The 15,604-nt window shown below is 37.4% G+C and overlaps 1 long non-coding RNA gene across 1 annotated transcript in view; it reads right to left on the bottom strand.

Annotated features, from left to right (window-relative positions):
- Positions 1-170: 170 nt before the first annotated feature.
- Positions 171-15,604, bottom strand: part of LOC125157785 (uncharacterized) — a 33,742-nt gene continuing 18,308 nt past the window's right edge. Inside the window, exons 2-4 of the long non-coding RNA XR_007149068.1 lie at positions 4,876-4,913; positions 4,139-4,311; positions 171-1,344 (exon numbers count right to left, since the gene is read on the bottom strand). This is a non-coding gene — a long non-coding RNA (uncharacterized LOC125157785). The remainder of the gene's footprint in view (positions 1,345-4,138; positions 4,312-4,875; positions 4,914-15,604) is intronic.

The raw sequence follows: 15,604 nt of genomic DNA, 5'->3' as shown, positions 1-15,604 counted from the left end.
TTTACTTTTATTTATTTTTAATATTTATTTAAATTTTTATTTAATTGTAGTTAGTTAACATATAGTGCAATATTGGTTTCAGGAGTAGATTTAAGTGATTCATTCCATACATACAACACCCAGTGTTCACCACAATCATATTATTTCACTCATATGCGGAATTTAAGAAACCAAACAGATGACTATACAGGAGGGGGAAAAAGAGAGAGAGGGAAACAAATCATAGGAGAATCTTAAAAATAAATCTTACATTTTAAAACTTTCACATTTGCATAATTACTATGAAGAGAGTAAAGACAATTCCCATATACCCCAAAATCTCATTTCCCTATTACTATGATTTTATGTTAGCGAGGCACATTTACAACATTAACAAAACTGATATTGATACATTATCATTAACCAAAGACTATACTTCATTCAGACTTTCTCAGGTTTTTGCTAATGTTCTTTTTGTGTTCTAAGATCCCATCAAGGATACTAACTCATATTTAGTAGTTGTACCATCTTAGACTTCTTGTGGTTGTGACAGTTCTGCCAATTTCTGTGAGTTTTATGCCCCTGACAGTATAAAATTAATATAAATTCTCTAGAGTTCCTTAGCTTACTGTTAGCATGGTGTGTCTTTCTCCATACCTTTACTTTAGCCTATCGGAATCACTGAATTGCAAATAGGTGCTTGAGGACAATATACACTTGTAATAAAATTCACTGTGAATTTTGATTGCTATTTATACACCATTCCTATTTAAAGTGCTTATTGAAACACTTGCATTGATATCAACCATGTTTGTAGCTGTTTTCTACTCATTACAAGAAGCTTACTTTCCTGCGTTCTCTGGTTTTAATTGAACATTTTATATAAAGCCAGTTTTTTTCACTTCTTAGTGCATCAATTACAGGTCTTTAAAAACATTTTAGAGCTTTCCTTAGAGGTGACACATAGATTTTAAACTAACGTAAGGCCACATTCAAATGACACCTGCAAATGACAAATTGGGCAGGTAAATGACACTATTCCTTCCCCTTTTTACATGAATGCCGTTCTTTTCACTTTTTCATATGCTATAATCACCATATACATTATAACTCATTATTTAAACATTTATTTGCCATTTATTAAGAAAAAGATAAATACATTTAATTATATAAACAAGTTACTTTTGATCTATTAAAAACGATAAAAATTAACTTTATTTACCTTTATGCATTTCTTCTCTGATGCACTTCCTTTTTTATATAAATCCACATTTTTGACCTGTATCATTTTTCTTATTTCCTCAATAAAATCTTTTCCATTTTTTGCAGGATAGGTCTAATGGTGATGATTCCATTTTTCTTTATCTGAGAGAAAAGACTTTATTTACCATCCCTTTTTACAAAATATTGTTTACTAGACACATAAATGATCATAGGTGGGTGAGTTATTTATCTTGTGGCACCTTAACAAGATCTCCTATACTCTCTTCCTGCTTGCATGGCTACTGACATGACTCCATTGTAATTTTCTTCTTGTTCCTCTATCAGTAAGCAGTTTTTGTTATTGTAGTTCTTTCTGTTCTTGGTGTGTGTGTGTGGGGGGGGTGCATTGGTCTGGCTTTCTTCAAGATCTCTTCTTTGTTTTGTCTCTTCTTTAATTCAAATTTATAGGCCACCAGGTAGCTTTTTTGTTTGCTCGTTTGTTTGCTTGTTTGTTGGTTTGTTTGTTTTGTTTTGATAGCTGTGAACATCTGGATGTATGATTCAGTGCCTATCAGTAATTTGGAAATTTCACAGTCGTCATTTTCCAAATATATTTTTCTGCTCTGACTTCCACTTTGGGTATTCCATTCATGCGTATGTCACATACTTTGAAATTGTTCCAGTTTTTGGATGTTCTACTCTGCGTTTTTTCATCTTCTCTCTACTTGTGTTTCACTTTGGGAAGCCCTCGTTGGCCTTTCTTCAAGGTCACAACTACTGATGACCCAAACAGAGACATTTTTCATAGCTATTGAACTAGCATGAATGCTGGTATTCTCCTTTTATTCTCTTTTACAGTTTCCATCTATCTACCTACATTATCTATCTATTGCTGCACATTGTCTATGCTTCCCATTAGAAATCAATTTATCGTAGAACATATTTATCATTATGGTTTATCTTCCCTGTCTGATTATTCCACAGCTTCTGTGTCATATCAGGATCGGATGTATATTGCTTCGACTATTTGTTCCTCCTGGAACTCAGATGATACAAATGTTAGCTCTTTAGCTTTAGTCCCACAGCTCCCACCTCCCTGCCCATGTTTGTTTGCTTGCCCCCTTTTTTTCCCCAAAGAGTATGTTCTGTTGATCTGTACTCAAATTCACTGCTTTCATCTTCTGTCATCTATATTCTACAATGGATGCCAGCCAGCAAGTTTTTATTTTTTACACTGTATTTTTTAATTTTTAATTTCCATTTGGTACTTTTTATATCATGTCTGTAACTTGACAGAGGTTTACTATGTTTCAATTTCACAGTAATCCATAATTACTCCTTCAAGAAATTTTATATTGGCTACGTTAAAATCATTGCAAACTAGTCCCAACATCTGAGTCTTCTCTGTTGTTGTCAGGGCATTGCCATTGCTCATTTAAGTTTTAACTTTCTTGGTTCTGCATATAAAGAATGATTTTTTCCCTGTCCTGCATATTTTGGATATTATACAAAAGGACTCTTCATTCTTCCCCAGTAAGTTGCCCAGTTTTAAGGTTTGGCCTGTCTGTTCTGATCTACTTTGGTGGACTGTTGTTCCATAGTCATTTAGTTTAATGGGCTTTTGCAAAGCTATTCTGAACTACATTGTTCTGAGTCCACCTGATTTTCTGATGGATGATCGCTGGAGATGTCTCTAGTAGCAGAAAAATGCTTCCATGGGCCATGGATGTCATTAGGTGGGGGTGTGGGATTCAGGACCTAAGGAACATAGAGCATTTCCCCCTTGCCTGTTCTTCAGTCACCCAGTACCACTGGCTTTCCTACTCTATATCTGCCAGTATGCCCAGGGGAGGGAGGCATCTACCACGGCACCAACTGCTGCTGTTGGGAGGACTAGGAGCCCTGGCTCTTAATTAAACCACCTGGCACAACAATGTCTGGCACTTAATTAAACCACCAGACATATCAAAAAACAGATTAAGAGAAAGAGGAAGAGAAAAACATCCTCAGAATATCCCAATAGCATAATTGTCAGGCATGGGCTGTGAAATAATTATCATTAATATGTTCAAGAATATGGCTGACAAAATTGAGATTTCGTCAGAAAACTAGAACTTCAAAATCAACCAAATGGATACACCAAGAAATGAAAAACAAAACAAAACAAAAAATACAATCGCTGACATTAAGAATCGTACATTGGAGTGTAAAAGCATATCAGAATCAGCAGAATGGAGGGGAGAAAAGGAGAAAAGTTCAGGGAAAGGCCAAGCAGAAGGCTGACAGGTGCATAGGTTTGTTCATGAGACCTCAGAGATACAACTTCTACCTGAAAAGAAAGGGACAGACAGTAGTTTAAGTAGCAGCTAATACCTATGGAACCCTTGCTGGATACTGGGCCCTCTGCCTGGCTCTGCAATTGTTATCCAGAGACAGACTTAGAATCCCCTTCTAGATGGCTGCCTCTGGCCCTTAAGAGAGATTTCTGCCTCCTGATCAAATGCCCTCAACATGTTTCATTGTGGTAAATATATATATATATATATATATATATATATATATATATAGTGTGAAATGGTCATTTGAATCATTTTACGTGTACAATTCAGTGGCATTAATTAGGTTCACAATATTGTGCAACTATCACCACTCCTGTCAAAGTTCTTATTAGTATGAACAGAAACTCTGTACACATTGAACAGTAGCTCCCCCCTCTACTCCTCCCACCCCATCCCTGATATCCTCTAATCTACTTTCAGTCTCTATCATTTTGCCTAGTATAGACTTTCCATATCTGTAAAATCATGTGATAGGTGTCCTTTTGTGTCTGGGTTATTTCACTTAAAAGTTTTCAAGGTTAACCACCCTTGTAGCATGTATCCTGAAGACACTTTAAAGGTTAGAAGTAACAAGGTTTCCATTTCTTTCAGTTTGGTAAGAAAAACTTGGAACTAACCTCTGGCATCCCACTGTCAGCATGTGCATGATTCCCCGCATGCCTCTTCAGGCACAGCTCTGAGAGTTTAGGGGAGAGTTTAGGCAAAGATCAAGTAAGATTCCCCTTCCTCGGCAAGGTGTCAGTAATAGATGTGTTGTTCCAATAAATGAGTGAGTGAAGTGTTCTCAATTCTGTAAGACAGAAAATAATTAAAAGGGTTCTTCACCACAGACCCTTTATTTTCTATTCAAGATTAAACTAAGTGAGGTAAGAAATTATCTACACTGGTTTCTCAGACCTCTCATGGTGAAGTTTCATTTCTTAGTGGATGAATTACTTCAAGATTACAGCAGAGAAATTGTACACTCTTTTCTAACTTTCAGCAAAGAAACTGAGCCATCTTATATGGGAATGAAAAACAAACAAAGAAACAAAAAAAAAAATGTTTATTTTCCCAGGGTCAGTGTTTGTGGACACAACCTGTTCACTGTTTCTTTCACGTTAGATGACTCTTTTCTGGCACACACACGCAAGTATAATTGACAGAGATAGCACCCAGCCAGCACACTACTTCTCCTTTCTCATTTGGATACCTGAAGGGTTTGCTTCATCTATTGCAAAACAGATTTTATAACTAATTGGCAAGCATGGGACAATCAACAGGGTGATAATAGGATTAATAACGGCGGGGCATCCTGCTGTGTCCTCGCTCTTACTTGCCTACAGTATCTACTTTGAGCAGGTAGGTTTCATACCTTCAGTGCCTTGATTTTCCAGGAAGAGTTGAGTAAATCTACAATAAGTTTTCAAAGGAAAGAGGAAATGTCACATGTTAACAGGTGAGTCTTCAGGATTATGATGTCTCAATTGAGTTTCACATGACATATGAAAACACGATCGAAATTTTTTAAAAAGTTTTTAAAATGTCTATTTATTTTGAGAGTGAGAGAGACAGAGCATGAGCAGGGGAAGTGCAGAGAGAGAGGGAGACACAGAATCCAAAGCAAGATCCAGGCTCTGAGCTGTCAGCACAGTGCCTGATGCTGAGGCTCGAACTCACAAGCTGTGAGATCATGACCTGAGCCAAAGTCAGAGGATTAACTGACTGAGCCGCCCAGACACCCCAGATGGAATATTTTTCAATCATCCGAAGACTAGATCCTGAGGTGTTTACATAATGGGAATTTCCCTCTCCCTGGTACTCTTCAGAACAGACTCACACAAGAACCCATCAATCTACAAATGCTGTTGAGCCACATGCATCTATCTACCTAGCTAGAAAATAGTGAGCGTTCAGATGGCAGGATCTGCATCTCAGGAAACATGAGTCTTAAAGGATGGACATTAAGGACAGATGAGAATTGAGTCACAACCTTCTGGCATTGGGTAAAACATGGTAGGGGAGCAAAGTTGACATTAAAAAGAACATCTATTTTCCTTCCTGAATGGAAACCTATTATTAGCCCAAAATGGCACACGGGGTTTAAGAAAGGCCTTCTAGGAAGTTTCTTTGATTCTCTGGCAGGACATCAGCAGGCTTATGATGTTAATGTCATGGCAGGGGCTCATGGAACCAAACGCACATCAGACTCATTCTTTGTGATTATGGTCGGACGTGCTGGCAACACAACCAGTGTGGCAGCTACCTCTGAGTATGGTAAGATTGCTAAGACTCTAACACAGTTTCCCTAGTAGTTTGTTAGGTCTTCAACTCTGATGTCAGTGTGTGGCTGAGTTCATGTGATCCCACACATCACCTTTGATCAAGATGTGCAGATGCGTTGCAAGGAGAGCATGGGGTAGTGCATTAGTTTACAAGAGCTGCCATAACAAAATGTCACCCACTGGGTGGCTTTAAAAGTAAAAGTTTATTTTCTCACAGTTCCACAATTAGGAAGGCCAAGATTAAGGTACTGATATGGTTGGTTTCCCCTGAAACCACTCTCTTGGGCTTGCACATGGACAGCCTCTCGCTGCCTCTTCACATGCTGTCCCTCCGTGTTCACACACCTCTATTTTCTTACCGTGTGTCCTAATCTCCTCTTCTCACAAGGATACCAGTCAGATTGGAGTAGGGACCCGCCTAACAGCTTCATTTCAACCTAATGACATATTCAAGAGCCTGATCTTCAAATACAGCCGTATTCTGAGGTACTGGGGGTTAAAGTCTTAATATATGTATATTGAGGGTACACAACTCAGCCCATAAGAAGCAGGATCATCTCTGAGACACCCTGTCAGCCCCATTTGTGCCACCATCTCCCATCATCAGAGAAGTGGCCAGAGTTAAAAGTATGCCCCCTTCCTGACATGCAATATGCCTTGTGCTGTGCTGAGGAGATAGTGGACCTCTTTCTCTTCCCTCTGTTTATGTTTGCCATGCTAAATGTAGTAAGTCAGAGATGGAACAATGATCCATGACAGGGAAAATAATGTGTCATAGAGGGACTAGTCAGTACCCTGAACAAGCCACCTCAACCCTCCTCTAGGGGTCTGTGTTCCTTCATCATAACATGGAGATAATTCTGGCTACCTGTGTTATAGGACAGAACAAGGTGGCAGTTATGCAAGTGCCTGGAAATGGAATGTGGCTCAATCTTTATGAGTTTATCCCTTCCAGTGCATAGTCAATCCTTACCCTTGATTGTGTTTTTTGGTCCTAGGAGCCCTGCCTCTCCTTATCACTGGATTTGTTGATTTCTGATCCAAGAGTCTTTCTTACCAATACCCCCTATGGTAAGAAAAACTGATTTTGCTTTAAAAAAGTATATTCTCATAAAAGTCTTCCGCACAGGGAAGGAAACAATCAATAAAACTAAAAGGCAGACTATGGAATGGGAGAAGATATTTTCAAATGACATATCTGATAAAGGGTTAGCAATCAAAATCTGTAAAGAACTCATCGGGGCGCCTGGGTGGCTCAGTTGTTTAAGCACCTGCTTTGGCTCAGCTCATGATCTCATGGTTCGTGAGTTCAAGTCTTGCATTGGGTCAGCTCAAGCCCCACTTTGAGTGAGCATGAGCCCCACATCGGGTGAGCTTGAGCCCCACTTCAGGTGAGCAGGAGTCCTGCTTTGGGTGAACTCGAGCACCCTACTGGTGAGCCCCACTTCTCTCTCCCTCTCTCTCTGCCCCTTGCTCACCTACGTCCTGTCTCTCTCTCTCTCCCTCTCCCTCTCTCTCTCTCTCTCTCTCTCTCAAAAGAACTTATCAAACTCAACATGCAATAAAACAAACAACACAGTGAAGAAATGGGGAGAAGACATGAATAGACACTTTTGTAAAGAAGACATCCAGATGGTGAACAGACTCAGGTAAAGATGCTCTACATTACTCGTCATCAGAGAAACACAAATCAAAACCATGATGAAATATTCCCTCACACCTGTCATAATGGCTAAAATTAACAACAGAAGAAACAACGCATATTGGCGAGAATGCGGAGATATGACAACACTCTTGCACTGCTGGCGGGAATGCAAACTGGTGCAGCCATTCTGGAGAAGTTTGGGGGTTCCTCAAAAAACTAAAAAAAGAACTACCCAAATGATCCAGAAATTCCACTATTAGGTATTCACCCAAAGGATACAAAAATACAGATTTAAAGGAGTACATGCACCCCAATATTTATAGCTGCATTATCAACAATAGCCAAACTATGCAGAGCCCAAATGTCCATCGACTGATGAACGGATAAAGAAGAAGTATTATATGTATATACAAGGGAATATTACTCAGCCATCAAAATCAATGAAAGCTTGCCATTTGCAACAACATGGATGGAGCTAGAATGTATTAGGCTAAGCGAAATAAGTGTATCAATAAAAGACAAATATATGATTTCACTCATATGTGGAATTTAAGAAACAAAAGAGATAAAATTGTGGGAAGGGAGGGGAAGAGAAGAAAGGGAAACAAACCACAAGAGATTCTTAACAATAGAGAACAAACTGAGGGTTCATGGGAGCAGGTGGGTGGGTGATGCGCTAGATGGGTGATGGGTATTAAGAAAGGCACTTGTTGTGGTGAGCACTGGGTGTTGTATGTAAGTGATGAATCACTGAATTCTACTCCTGAAGCCACTATTGCACTGAATTATTAACTAATTGGAATTTAAATAAAAAAAAATTATACCTAATCCCAAAAATGGGACTCTGGACTTCTCCGATGCAGTCATGGCTCTCTCATTCTCCTCTGCCGGGTGATGGTATTTCCAGCCTCCCCTACACCTAACAGTGGCGGCCATGTGACCAAGTTCTGCCCACTAAAGTTGATGGGGCATATGTAGGGGTCCCCTGTGAAAGATTCTATTTGTTGATAAAAAGGACATATGTGCAGAGAAATGTTAATTCAGCCATGAGAAAGAAGGATATCCTGCCATCTGTGACAGGGAATTAGAGGTAGAGTCTTCTTCTGGGTCAGTCTTCATATTTTAGCAAAAAAGCCTCAGAGGAGTGTTGCATTATTCCCTGAGGAGGCACATACTGTATGGCTGTCCCTCTTTTTATATTGCCAGCATAGATCGCTGGCGTCCTTTGAAGCTTAAAGTTGGGATATTTTGGGGTGCCCAGGTGGCTCAGTCAGTTAAGCTTCTGACTTTGGCTCAGGTCATGATCTCACGGTTCATGGGTTCGAGTCCCACGTCAGGGTCTGTGCTGATAGCTCAGACCCTGGAGCCTGCTTTAGATTCTCTCTCTCTCTCTCTCACTCAAAACTAAATAAACATTAAAAAAATTAAAGTTGAGATATTTTACTTCTATTTACCCTTCTTTATTTATTGGATGGAATTCTTCTCTGATGAACAGCTTCCCTCATCCACTCTTTGGGAACCAATGTTACAGTTCATGTGCCAAACATGGCATGGGATAATTGTTTCATTATTTGTCTCTGCTCACCCAATTTCAAAATAACGAGTTTATTTCATAGCATTTCATAATGGTGACTAGGAAGTCTTTGTTTCTTTAGAGTCGCTATGGACTCGATATTTAACCACACCTGATGTGTTTAGGTCCATCTTAGTTATTATTCTCACCGACACTCAATTTGGCCCTAAGTGATGCAGACTCAATCTGAATCTGCCTACACAGGAGCGAACACAAGCAGGTGCTTAGTAAATGTGTGCTTTAAGTATGTCAAATAACTGAGTGAGGTGTATTGATATCATAACTTGATTGTTTTGTCATAACATTATATTTCTGTGCCCGCCCTGCCATCAGATGTTTGAAATTGACACTATGCCTTTGCCGTCTTTGGTGTTATTCAAGTATTACTACACTGGGATTCAGAAAATGTAACACTCACTCTCCTTCATTGGATACTTCTAGTTTCATGGGGGTGTGGTGGGAGACAAGTGACCTCAACTCATGAATTTCATTATCTTTTGGCTTCCAAAATTCATTCCCTCACATGACCATTAATCCTCACTCACGCTGTTTTCTCTGTGCCATCTGTGCCATCATCTGCTATTGCTCTACTTCCCAGAAACTTGCAGAGCCCAAATTTCCCTCTTTCCCTAACACAGCTCCTCCTTACCGCTGTCCCAGCACTCTTATGGAAGTACCTTGTCAGCACATCAACAAGTGTCTTTCTTTATTCTGCTTCTTCATCTCAGTGGTTTTTCCAATTATGTCTGTGCATCTTGGATGCTGAGTGTTTGGACTTGGTCACATCAAAGACCCTCTGGCGACCGGCCTCCTTTTCCTCAAACTTCAATTTTCTGATTTCAAACATGGGGCCAAGAGCTAGCTCTCCTATGTCGATGTGAAATGAGTTCCGCAAAAGATTGTTAGAACATTATAAATCATACAACATCCGGATGTGTAAATTTTTGTACCCACAATTACTTGAATACAGGCTGCTGTATAATAAATGTTGGATTAAGTGTAGGGGAATTAGATGACACCTTGAACTTATTCCATTACTCTTAGAAATGACAGTAATATTTACCATGGATCACTGGATTATATGCAGGAATTGGTTGGCCATCATGTTTACATATATGGAACCTTTTTTTTATCCCTTTTACCCCCATGGTGGGCTCTTTTCAAGGCGGGGGCGGGGGAGGGCTACTATGGCAATTGACTATCAGGGAATTCAATTCTAGCTGAGCATGCTTCACATATTTTTTGGTAGAAGTTGTGGGTGCTGGTAGGAAATTATGAAGGCTGGGTTAAATGCTCTTAGTTTTGGGGAGTTTTCGTATTCCTTAATTGTGTGCAAATTTGAAGGCAACAGTATTATAGTGTCAATTTTGGTTTTTTAGTTCTCTCCTCACTTAACCTTGGACACATTGGATGATTACCTTCTGAGAGTGTGAATTTTTAACTTAATTAACAAATTGCAGGTAATGGGGACTGCTTTAAAATGTAGATATACTTTTTTTCTGTTTTAACCTGAAAAAAAAATGGCTTTTTTCTGAGTGGACTATTCCCATGCTTGGCTCTCCCATACCTTACTGCAATAGTGGTGGGCAGTGGTGTCTGCAAATCGATTAAGCTGATGAAATGCCTTATAATTATAGCCTCTGTGGCTCTTTGTGACCTCTCTCTATCCTTGCAACTAGCACCCCAGGGTTTAGGTATAGATATGGATTCAAACAGGGCCTGACATGGAGAGAAAGCTTTTACTCAGACATTAGGCCCCCTCAATGCTGTTGCTATGGGAGATGATGCATCCTGATTGTGTTGTCGCCATGGTAACCATGCACTTGACCCAGTCTTGTTCAGACCTGACACACCAAAGTTAGCTTTTCCTCAGCTGCCAGAACCATCTCCTTTGTCAGTTCAGAATGAGGAAATAGAATCAACAGAATTACTTTCCCAATGAATTCACTGGCACATAAGTAATTTGGTTGCATAATTGATTGGGACAGGATTGCTTTTATAATTTTTATTATTGTAAGCAGGTGTATGTACATATAGCTCATTTGTAGAAGGTGAAATCCTGGATAAAGCAAACCAATTGCTTTCCAAAGTGTTGGAGGGGCACCCAGCTCTTATATTATTTATGATTGTAATGAATTGAAACAAAGTTAGTTAGTGCTTATTGAGTATTATCTATCTACGAAGCTCAACTCCTTATCCTCTAAATGTAGCTTGATTAACATTGGCTTTGTATTCAATGTGTAATAAACCTAAAATAATATATGCATAATGGTACATGAATCACAACAGATAGGAAGAGAACAACCCGATAGATGAGAAATGGTTTTTCAAAGTAATTTTAATTTACATTTCTGTTACTATCAGTAGATTTGACATCTTTTCATATATTTAAAGGCCATTTGTACTTCTCTTTCTAAACTATTTGTTGTGGTCTTTTGCCATTTTGTAATGGATTTATGGTCTTTTTTACTTGACTTTAAAAAGTACATTTATTTCGAATATTAAGTTATCTTTTATATATTTGAGGGAAAATATTTTCTCCCAGTTGATTACTCAATTTCTATTTGATTATCTTTTAAAAAGTGTCTTTATTTATTTATTTTGAAAGAGAGAGAGTGCAAGAGCATGAATGGGTGAGGGGCAGAGAGTCAGAGAGAGAATCCCAAGCAGGCTCTGCAGAGCCTGACATGGGGCCTGATACCACGCATCTCAAGATCATGACCTGAGCCAAAACCAAGAGCCAGACACTTAACCAACTGAGCCACCTAGGCATCCCTTGCTTGTCTTTTTGTTAGTCTTCCCTCATTACTTTTTTTTCACAGTGTGTTGTAGCTATTCTTGAACGTTTTTTTTTTTTCCTCCAGAGAACCTTTAGAATCAACTTGTCTTTAGGAAACAACTTGCTAGTATATTTATATTGAGAAAGCATTAACTTTGTAAACTAATTATATTTTACTGATTTTGAGCCTTCCCATTCAAAAACAAAATATATTTTTTCAACTTTTATAGCTTTCAGGAGTCTTTAAACTTTTCCTCATATAGCTTTTCCACATTTCTTATCAAGTTTATTCCTAACAATGTTATCTCATTTGATGCTATTATAAATGAGATTTTAATCTTCCATTACATCTTATTTCTGATTATTGTTTATATGTATAAAAAGTCATTGAGTTTTATATATTAATTTATATCCTTCTAAATTTACCAAATATGTTATTATTTGTGTAGTTCTAGCACTATATTTCTCAACTTGTCCAAATATCATATAATCTATCATATAATTCCATTATCTTTGTAATTCATATGCCTATAAATTGTTTTTTGGGTTTCTTTTTTAGTGTTAGTTTTTTAATTGTGTTGGCTAATAGCTCCACTACAAGTTTGAACAGTGAAAGTTGAAATAGTTGAAAGAATATGGACAACTTTTTCCTTGTTCTTGACCTTAGCAGGAAGGTCATTTGTGATTCTCATTATGAATTTTAGTATTTACTTTAGTATTGATACAAAATAGACACTTCTTTTGTGTGTGTGTTTGGGTATCTGGATCTCTAGATACACACACAAATATATACTCTTTTATATATATATATATATATATATATATATATATATGGGAAGTTTCCATGATATTTTGTTGAGCTTTCAAAATTTTGTTTTGTTTTGAATTTTTTAGAGTAAGTGTTGGTTTGCATTGGAATGTTTTTCAGAATTTCTGGAGATTTGTATATGATTTTTCTCCGTAGGCCTATCATAAGGTAAATAATACTAATATATTTCCTCACTATTGCATAATTCCTGATTGCCTACAATAAATCCCACTTGTTAATGGTATATGATTTTCTTTTTTTAAATTTTTTAATGTTTATTTTTGACAGAGAGAGAGATAGCATGGGTGGGGGAGGGGCAGAGAGACAGGGAGACACAGAATCTGAAGCAGGCTCCAGGCTCTGAGCTGTCAGCACAGAGCCTGACGCGGGGCTCGAACTCCAGACCGTGAGATCATGACCTGAGCTGAAGTCAGACACTCAACCGACTGAGCCACCCAGGCGCCCCCATGGTATATTATTTTCTTAATGGGGTGTTAGAGTCTGTCTACTGACTTTATATCTAGGAGATTTGCATCAATATGCATAATTGAAATTGTTTTATAACTTATACTATTTTTATTAGGTTTTGGTATCAATATTATTCTCATTTCATAACAATAATTTGAATTTCTATTTATCTTCTATGTTTTAGAATATATTGTGTAGCATTAGGGTTAATAAATTATGTAGCATTGTGATTAGTTGGTGATTAAGTTTTTAGTAAAATTCTTCTGTGAAAAACCAAAGGCCTGGTGTTTTTCTGTGAAAAATTTCTTTAATAAGTCTCCCCGTGTCTTCTATGGAAATTGGTTTAAGATGTCCATCTCAATTGGAGTATATTTTTGACAAACTATATTTATCTAGGTTTTCAATTTATTGTGCAAAGAATTATTTTGTTATTATTTTTAAAATTTTCTCTTTTACTGGTTATTTTCTGTATTCATTTCTTATTTTGTGTATCTGTGTGTTCTATCTATTTATTTATTACATTAACTAGTGGTTGATTTATTATTATTAATTTATTTTAAAAATCAGTATTTTGATTTATTTAGTTCCACTATTTTTGTTTCCTATATTTTTAATGTTTTTTGTAATCTTCATCATTGTTTTTTGTGTTTTCTTTTGATTTACTTTGTTTTTTTCTTTGCCTAACTTTAGGAGTTAGAATTAATTTGGAATTTAGGACTTGGAATCAATTCATTAATTTTATTATATTTTTTTATTTTTTAATGCTTGTTTATTTATTTGGAGAGAGAGAGCATGAGCAGGAAAGGGGCAGAGAGAGAGAGAGAGAATGAGAGAGAGAGTGAATCCTAAACAGGCTCTGTGCTGTCAGCATGGAACTTGACATGCTAACCTAAGGTTGATCTCACAAACTCAAGATCATGACCTGAGCTGATATCAAGAGTCAGATGCTTAACCTACTGAGCCACCCAGGAACCCCAATTTTATTTTAAATTTTACTGATACAAATTTAAATTTAATTTAATTTAAAATTAAATATTAAATTTATTTTTAACTTAAATATTAAATTTACATATTAAGTTAAATTTAAATTTATGTATTAAATTAAGTTTAAATTTAAAAAATTACATTTCCTCTATAACTGCTTATATATTTCCCACATAACATGTAGGGTTTCCATTATTATTGTTTTTTTTAATGCTGCAATTTTGGTTTGTCTTTCCCCTTTCACTCAAGAGCTTTTAATAGAGAGTTATATGGGCCCACTGTGCTTTTGCTGTACAACTCTGCTGTCCCTAATAGATTTTTAAAGTCTTTTGATGGAAAAACTTTTTTAAAAATTACCTTGATTTTATTATGATAAAAGAATACTGGTTGTATTTCTACTTTATTGAATTTGATGATACTTTCTTTGTGATTTGACATATAGTAAAATTTGATGAATCTCCTTGTATGCTTGAGATGGTATTTTTCTATTGTCTCGTTGTAAAGTTTGATATATATCCAATATATCTTCATTGATTATGTGGAATCAGGTTGTGTCTCCCAGGCAGACTTTGTAGGCCATCTTAGAGGGATGGAAAGGGAGGAGTTTAGCACACAGGAATAAGGAAGGGTGCACTGATCTGAGGACTGAAACATAGCCAGAGATCTAAGATTTTCTTGGCAATCATAAGCATTCATTTAGTCAATAAATATTCAAAACTGCTCTCTATGACAAGCCATCTTTCACTTAGTTCCAGTTTCTGATTAAAAGGCACAGGCATATCTAACCACAGCAAAAATCTCTGTCAGTTTCATTGTTACACTGCTTTAATTTTCTTAACGCTTAGCCCTCCTCTGCTGACACTCGATTTTATTTTGTTTAATACCTCTCTCCCCACTAAAATATAAACTCCACAGGGGCACAGACATTTACTTGTTTAGTTTTCTATTCTGTCTACATCACCCAGAACACTGCTGGTCACATGGTACACTCTAAGTGTTTGCTCCATGATGTATGGATAATAAAACCTCCATGCCTTCAGAGAATGAAACATCTGATATAGGGGCAGGGACAGTAATATATTTTTATAAGAAAGCAATCCTATATGATGTCACTATACTTCACTACCTCACTTAATATCCAACACGCATATATATAAGCACCTGCTTTGTTCTTGCCCCTGTGCTAACCACTATGAATGTAGAAGGGAATTCAGCACAGTCCTTGATCTCCACTAGTATCAAATCCAGTAGGAACATCCAATGATAAATTGTGCATTAGGTTGTTATGCACTTAGCAGCTCCATAATGATAACAACAACAACAACAACAACAATCAAACCACAACGAGAATAAAATACAACAACAACATAAGCCAGTGATTCTCAATCCATCCAGAACCTCAGAATCAATTGGGACATTTTCTAAAAAGACAAAGTCTGGGGGCACCTGGGTGGTGCAGTCGGTTAAGCGTCCGACTTCAGCCAGGTCACGATCTCGCGGTCTGTGAGTTCGAGCCCCGCGTCAGGCTCTGGGCTGATGGCTCAGAGCCTGGAGCCTGTTTC

Source organism: Prionailurus viverrinus, chromosome X, assembly GCF_022837055.1.
Source record: "Prionailurus viverrinus isolate Anna chromosome X, UM_Priviv_1.0, whole genome shotgun sequence".
NCBI lineage: Eukaryota > Metazoa > Chordata > Mammalia > Carnivora > Felidae > Prionailurus > Prionailurus viverrinus.
Note: the sequence above shows the minus strand (reverse complement) of the source record. Positions and strands in the feature narration are given on the sequence as shown.